This window comes from Nymphaea colorata, chromosome 7 (genome assembly GCF_008831285.2).
Source record: "Nymphaea colorata isolate Beijing-Zhang1983 chromosome 7, ASM883128v2, whole genome shotgun sequence".
Taxonomy (NCBI): domain Eukaryota; kingdom Viridiplantae; phylum Streptophyta; class Magnoliopsida; order Nymphaeales; family Nymphaeaceae; genus Nymphaea; species Nymphaea colorata.
In genome coordinates this window covers 1,765,999-1,773,763 of record NC_045144.1, presented here as the reverse complement: position 1 = coordinate 1,773,763, position 7,765 = coordinate 1,765,999, and the positions used below count along the sequence as shown (strand labels likewise).

Below are 7,765 nucleotides of genomic sequence, written 5' to 3'. Positions count from 1 at the left end.
GTCCTGACTGATAAATAAAGCCTTACAAACTGTTGCAGAATAATGACCCACATTACATCATGCCAGAAAAAGAGCAAACAAGGCTGAGTCTCACTTCTATGCACCAGTGTAGCAAGAAAAATGAAATTGTTGTTGGTGAACAGAAATGCCAAGCACTATGTCAAGATATCCTATGAACTGCTGAAAGAAGGAAAAAAGCATCACATTTCACATTATTTTCACACAATCCACTTATCCTTCATCACCAAAAATAAGGAATTCATTCTTCAAACATGTGTTTCCATATTACCTGCCCATGTCAGTTATTTTAGGAGGAAATAAAACATAACACACAAGAAAGTCAACATAAGCAAAGGAAAGATAATATATGCATAAAAAGAAAATGAAACTTGCTAACAAGACATTATTATCTTTTGATCCGTCTCAGAGAGAACGCTCTTCAGTTTTATATTGCATCATAATACATGCTATCTCCTAAATACACATACAATTTTCCCAGGAAAAATATTATGATGTATAAAAGGAAAAGTAAAACTTGCAAGAGCATGTATATTAAGAGGAAACAATTTCTGTCTAGTGGCAGTCTTGTATTCCACCAAACACATTAAAGTTTGTCAACGCATTGACAACTTGACAATAAATAGTCTTCTGATTGTCCTTCTTCCCTTGAGGGAGTACTTTGGATTCCTGAAACAAAAATACAATTTGCACTAAAGTTAGAACAGCAAATGAGAGGAACATAGACTCCATGCAGCTAAATCGGCACTAGATCTTTCAAACCTCTTTGCTGGCCTCAAAGAATTGGCCTTCCGTCTTCTTCTTCTTTTCCACAGCCTAAGCCACACTGTTTAGCTTGTCAGAAGTTGAGTACGTTTTGGTTTATATGATTATTTATTCATAATCTACATTCAATAACTTCGAAAGAAATTCAATGAATTCTAATTTTCAATCGACCGAAGGCAAAAAACGAAGTTTTTAATGCATTCAAGTGCCGTGAAAAAAGCATAATTTGACCAGCCAAATAAGAGTGGTTTCTTTCATGAGTGACCATCTTATAGCCATACTCCAAATTCGTCCTTCATGATTTCCAGCTAATGTTTGAAAACATTCATCCTTCTATTGGCTACGGATCTTAATAATCTATCTAAAACTGTTAATTAAATATAGGGAACAATGGAAGAGGTTTTTGGAGAATTATGACGATTGTAAGCTCCATGCGAGGTCCTCTCTTGGCAGCTTGTATTCTATTCACCGTTTGAGCAAGAAAACACATGGGTAAACATGATGCTGACATTATCTCATAATTTAAGTTAGATCTTAATTAATAGTGCTAACATAATTAATTTATAACCACTGGTCCTTTCGGATCAAGGGGACCATCAAAGTTTGGTGTTGTTCCTGCTAAGGTGATTTCTTCTATTCGGGAGTATACATGGCGTTTGTGATGCAGTGCAACAATATGATTGTGTTCATGCAGGTTTGAAGAAGACATGGCTGATCGCACATAGAAGCTAGATGACGACGTTTGTGGGTGGCATGTTCTGAATACCTTCCATGGCCCTACAAATTTCCCAATACTCGAGGACCATTAAATATCCAATGGATCCCAGCAGCGAAGGGAGATGAATGCCCATTCCTCCTTTATTTTGTGTTGATAGTGCTAAACTACCGAGCTATTCTAGCATCCACCGGTGACAAAGTACACCCCTATAGATATTCGAGCATATATTAGTTGCGTAAACCACCGTTATAGGTCTAACCGGTGACTTAGCCTTCACAGTAAAAGCAGGCACTAGCAGTGGAATCTTGACCGGTTTTTATTATCACAGGTATAGATATCTACTGGTTGTAATCATCAAGTTTCATAGTGATGGCATCCCAGAAACCCCAACAAATATATTTTATGCCCTCAAAACAACGCTTACAAGCTTTGATAAAAAAAAAATCTACCTTTCCAAATTGCAATATCACATGATGTAATGGTATGACTCACGAGACAGGTTTTTTCCACAGCCAAGGCCACACATTTTAGCTTGTTAATGGTTCAGCAGATTTTGGTTAGGTGATTATATTTTCATCATCTACGTTCAATAACTTCGAAATAAGTTCATTGAAATCTAATTTTCAGTCGACCAAAGGCAAAAAAAAATGAAGTTTTTAATGCATTCAAATGTCGTGAAAAAGGTATAGTCTGACCAGCCAAACACTTGTAGTTTCTTTCATGAGATACAGTGATCGTCTTATAGCCATACTCCAAATTTGTCCTTCATGATTTCTAGTTCATGTTTGAAAGCATTCATCCATCTATTGGATACGGTTTTAATAAAACTATCGAAAACGGTTAATTAACTGCAGGGAACAATGGAAGAGGTTTTTGGAGAATTGTGAGGATTGTAACCTCCACAGGAGGTGTTCTCTTGGCAGCTTCGATCCTATTCATCGTTTGAGCAAGAAAACATATGCGTGAACAAGCTGCTCACCTCTTATAATTTAAATTAAGATCTTAATTAATGGTGCTCCTACACAACTATTTTTTTATTATAACAACTGGTCCTTTTGGCTCAAGGGGACCATCCAAGGTAAGGTAATTTCTTCTGTTCGAGAGTATACATGGAGATTATGATGCAGCACAACAATATGATTGTGTTCGTGCAAGTTTAAAGAAGACACGGCTGATCACACATAGAAGCTAGATTACAATGGTTGTGGGCCTCTTGTTAGCACCACTACTAGAATAAAGCATACTTGTGTTCGTGCAAGTTTAAGGAAGACACGGATGATCGCACATAGAAGCTAGAATACATTGGTTGTGGGCCTCCTGTTAGCACCAATATTAGAATAAACCATACTGGCATGTTCTGAATACCATCAAGGTCCTGCAACTTCCAAATACTTGAGGACCGCTAAATATCCACTGGACCCCGGCAGTGAAGGGAGACAAATGCCTATTCCTCCTTTATTTTGCATGGATAGTGCTAAACCGAGATTATTACGTGACTGCATACTAAGGGTCCTGTTAGGTTGTCGATGATGCGAACACCAGTTATCTGCTCAAATGAAATGAAATTGCCTCAGCATTGTTAGGAACAGCAGCATCAGCCAAAGAAGCAGTATCTGAGCTAATCCAGCATCAGGTCTCAAGTCCTTCATTTGCCCATCATAACATACAATGATTCCTTTCATCATTCCACTGGGACTTTCGGCATATAGGAAACAGTTCTACTGACTCATTGGCTAAACAATGACGAGACAGATGAAGCATTCGGGAGCACCAACCAAATTGTACAGTTTCTAACCCAACCAATAGTATACTGCGTCAAACCAGATAAAACAAGTAGTCAAGCAAAGGCATAGATGTGGTGCATTCTGGATAACTTGCTAGCTTGGAAAATCACTGCTATAGCTTTTTGATTGAAGATCTATAGCACGAGTTTAGATTTATACTAGTGATGAGAGTCACTGGTAGAGGCCACCAGCGGTTCGCTAAATCCCGGTCCAGAATACCAGCAGTATAAATTTACAACAGTGAGCAAAACCATGTTGGTAGCATTGGTAGAGATCTATACTGGTGACAAAAAGAAACAATATAGCTAATAGTACTGGCCACTAGTGGAGGCCTGGGGGCAAATAGCGGTGGCTATACAGGTGAACCTTTTTTCTAAAAAAAATTTAGATGATCAAGTAGAAGCATGTTGTGCCCAATTGAATTCCACGGTTTAATAGTATTGCTTCTAATGAAATTGGTTTTAACAAGATTTTTGCTGATCGCTTCATGTTTCAATCACTTAAATCTATGCATAGGAACAACTATTCTATTGGTGTATATCGACCAAATTATCCTTGCATAGCAAGTTTTGAATATTGCAAACCTGAAGTATTTCTTAGTATTGGAAATGCTTAGTGAAACCAAAAAATTTTTATATTCCTAAGGGAATATTGTTTAGAATTATTTGGGAAATTAAGTGGTATGCTTAACTAGAACCAAACCCATTGAAATAACTAATTACTTAAAGAAGAAAACTAGAAGACATAATTAGCAATATCTAGCAACCACATTTGTCTGGCTATTAGACCCTTGCCTTGATATTTTTTTAGAATATTAAATAATAATAGAAATAAAAGGGGTTTAGCGGTTGCCTCCCCTGTAGGGCTGAACACGAGCCGAGTCGAGCCTGAGCTCGGTCAGCTCGAACTCGACTCGACTAAGTAAGACATGAGCTCGACTCGGCTCGAACTCGATTATAGCTCGACTATCCTAGCTCGAACTCGACTCCATAGTCAATTGTCGAGCTCGAGCTCGGCTCGATTAAGCTCGTTTACTTGAGTCATCCATACTTGTTGAGCTTGAGCTCGACCGTGAGCTCGACTAAGGCTCGAATACGTGAAGCTCGACTAAAGCTCGTGAGCTCGATTATTACTCATATCCTTATCGAGCTCGTTTAAGGCTCGATTAACATACCCTTTCGATGAAACTACATTTGGAATATTTTTTATTTCTTCCATCTGATAGAAACAGAAATTATTAAACCAGACGCACAATATGACTGGCTTAATAAAATATAAATAATAGAATCATCTTCAAGCCATATAATTTGAAAATAAAGAATGTGAAGATATCATAATCAACTTGTAACAACATAATTAACCAAGCTATAGTTATCGTACAAATGAAGATAATCCTTGCTGCAGGAAAGATGCCAAAGAGACAAATGGTGGATCACTTCTTCGTAGAGCATGGAAGCAATCAACCTGAAACAAAGTAAAAAAAAAGCATTAGGGGAGGAGAAAAAACATTCCAAAGGTATTATGAGCATTTAATATGAAAAAGCAAAATTTATGGCACAATCTGCATTTTACGATTCCAAAAAACATACCTGAAGCATGCAGGTGCCATACCCTTTCAGCACCCTTTTGAGGGTATGTCGATTAACATACCCTTTTGAAGCAAATGCCTAAACAGGAGCTTCATGACTCAAACGTATATTGTTTAGCACCAGTAACCGCATCCCACACCTACCCACACAAGAGATTAGCAACCATCTTTAGGTAATATCAAACACTTATATATTCAACCAACCTTGATAGTCTTGTCATCTCATACTGGATCTTCGAGTAAAGTATAGAATATGGATGCACTTGAGAGATCAAAACCTACCTGCTCTTCAGTCGTTTGCAGAAAAGCAACAGCATAATACAGCAGCTCCTTAACATTTCCCTGAACAACCTGGAGAAAACCATGACCCAAAAAACAAAAGACACTTACAATTTTAGACATGATTCAGCATGGCTTAGTGATAACTGATCATTTGTACCAAAGTAGCAAAAGAATACAAACCATTACCTTATTCAGCTTCCTATCACCAACAATAGTGAGAAAGAACTCAAACAACTGCAGAAAAACGAACACCATAAGAAGGATATCAACTTTCAACAGTAAAAGGTAATAAAACTGGTCAAAATCAATTCACAATGTCCCATTTGTATGTGTTGCCTTGGGCAATGAAATGTAAGAAAATGTGTTTCGAAGATCGATGATAGAGCTAAAATGAAGTAAGAAAGATGTCAACCTCCAGGAATACCTTAAAGAGGCATTTACATTTTGCCAGACCCGAAAATAAGATGTAGACACTTGGAAAATGGTACCCGTTCAACAAAGCTAATTGTACATACCATAAAAAGTGGTGTTGATTGTATATACAAGACCAATTTAGCTGTGGCTTATCTTGGAAATATTAGGAACAATAAAGTAAAAGGTTACTGTCTCATTAAAAAGATAGGCTACCAATTAGCAGAAATAAAGGGATTTCTTGGAGTAAAGGAAACTCACTATTGCTGCCGCATGTAATTAGTGAATATAAGTGGTTACAGATTTTGGTAAAACCAGCAAGAAACTTCAACAAGTAGAAGATTAATCACTTACGTATTAAATAGGCACAAAGGACATTGAAATTACATCTGGAGTGCGTGGAATTGTAGCCAACCATTCATTGTGTCCTTGGCCAGTATCTACACCTCCTTTTCTAATACATATGCTAACAACTTGTTGCATGACATTGTTAGTCGTTAGACACAAAACCCTTAGTCATCATCAGTAAGTTTTCTGCCAAAATAGTCGATCAGATAGAAAGCTAAGTACCTCAGACTAAGAAAATTAGGATGAACGGCAGTCAATTAGCTATGTGGCTGGTCCTCTTGTGACTGTAATGAAGCTCTCAATGCACAACTTGAACTTGTAGGTGTAGAAGTACTTCCCTTCCCTTTACTTGAGGCAGCCATACTATAACATAACAATAATAATTAAACAAGCAAGTGACTTAAATATACTTGAAAAACATAAAACAACATTGATATAACAACAAGTCAACAACAATCGTAAGCTACATAGTGCATAACTTATAAGTTATAATCAAATTAATGAACATGTCTGAAAACTCGACAAGGGCATATGCAAAACCACATGCGTTCAGCATATGAAGCAAATGGAAGAGAATCTAACAGAAAGCCACACATGAAATCAAATGGAAGCAGACAAGGGAACATGTATGAAGCATAGGGGAATGAAGCCAACCAAAAAGGCACACATAACAGAACACGGCATCAATAGGGAACAGGTAGTCTATTTCAAGCATTGCAAGTTACAGTGTTCACAGAAAAAAGAAAACGAACATACCAGGGAGCAGGAAATCAAAGTTGAGAACTGAATGTATCAAGAAAAGGGAAAAAGCTCAAAACACGACAATACAACATGAACAGGGAGCAGGAAATTCCGCCAGAATGCACCATCAATTTTGGGAAACTAGAGAGAAGAAGAAATCCTGCAACAATAAAGCAGATGGGAACCCTAAAATCAAAAGGGAACAAACTAACTAACAAAAGAAAAACCTGCCCTCAGCGTCACCCACTCGCAGTCCGTCTCCAGTCGTCGTCGTCACTAGTTGCCAGCTGCCGTCCATCCTCAACCGTCATTCGTCGTCAGCTGCCCAAGCACCTGCTGGAAGACCTATCGAAACTTGAGAGGAGCCCGGAACAGCTACAGGCGGAGAGGTGGAGAGCACACTGACGTAGGGCGGCAGGAGCACAGAGGCGCAGAAGATTCGCCGGAGAAGAGAAGGAGAAGTCGGAGTCGGAGAGACCGAGAGGCGAGAGAGGGAGAGTCGGAGTCGGAGAGAAGGCCGAAGGGGAACGAAAAAAAGAAACCCTAGGGCTAGAAGGCTTAGAACGAAAAAAAGAAATTAAAAACCTAGACTTGTTTCCTGCCTCAGAAAAAGTGAGACAGCTGAACCTGAACCGGTTTTTTAAAATCGGTATGTTAATCGAGCCGAGTCGAGCTTTAACGAGTCCACTAGAGTGAACTCGATTAGTTAAACGAGTTGACTCGTGAACTCGAGCTCGACTCGTTTAACTAATGAAGCAGCTCGTTTAACTTATGAGTCGAGCTTAAACGAGTCGAGTTCGAGTAGCTTGACTCGTTGTGCAGCCCTACTCCCCTGCCACTAGGGGTAAGCATGGGGCCCATGTCAGCCCACGCCCAGCTGACCCCATTTTGATGGCCGGACCAATTTTTAGCCCGGTTTATTTTTAATGCTGAAATTTAATATACATGTATTATATATATTTATAAAAAATATGTAACTATAATTAAAATTAATTAAAAATTTTATTGTGCCTGGCCCAACGCCCACCATGCAATGCTACCGCCTGTTGCCTACCCTGCAACAGACTCCTCCAATTACTAGATCAGATCGGGTGCAGGTGACATTCTTCC

At 38.7% G+C, this 7,765-nt stretch overlaps 1 long non-coding RNA gene across 1 annotated transcript; it reads right to left on the bottom strand.

The window, feature by feature from the left end:
- Positions 1-346: 346 nt before the first annotated feature.
- On the bottom strand, positions 347-836 carry LOC116258066 (uncharacterized). The gene is made up of 2 exons (XR_004173588.2): positions 781-836; positions 347-687 (listed from the first exon to the last, which is right to left on the bottom strand). It is a non-coding gene; the product is annotated as an uncharacterized LOC116258066 (long non-coding RNA).
- Between the last annotated feature and the right edge of the window lie 6,929 nt (positions 837-7,765).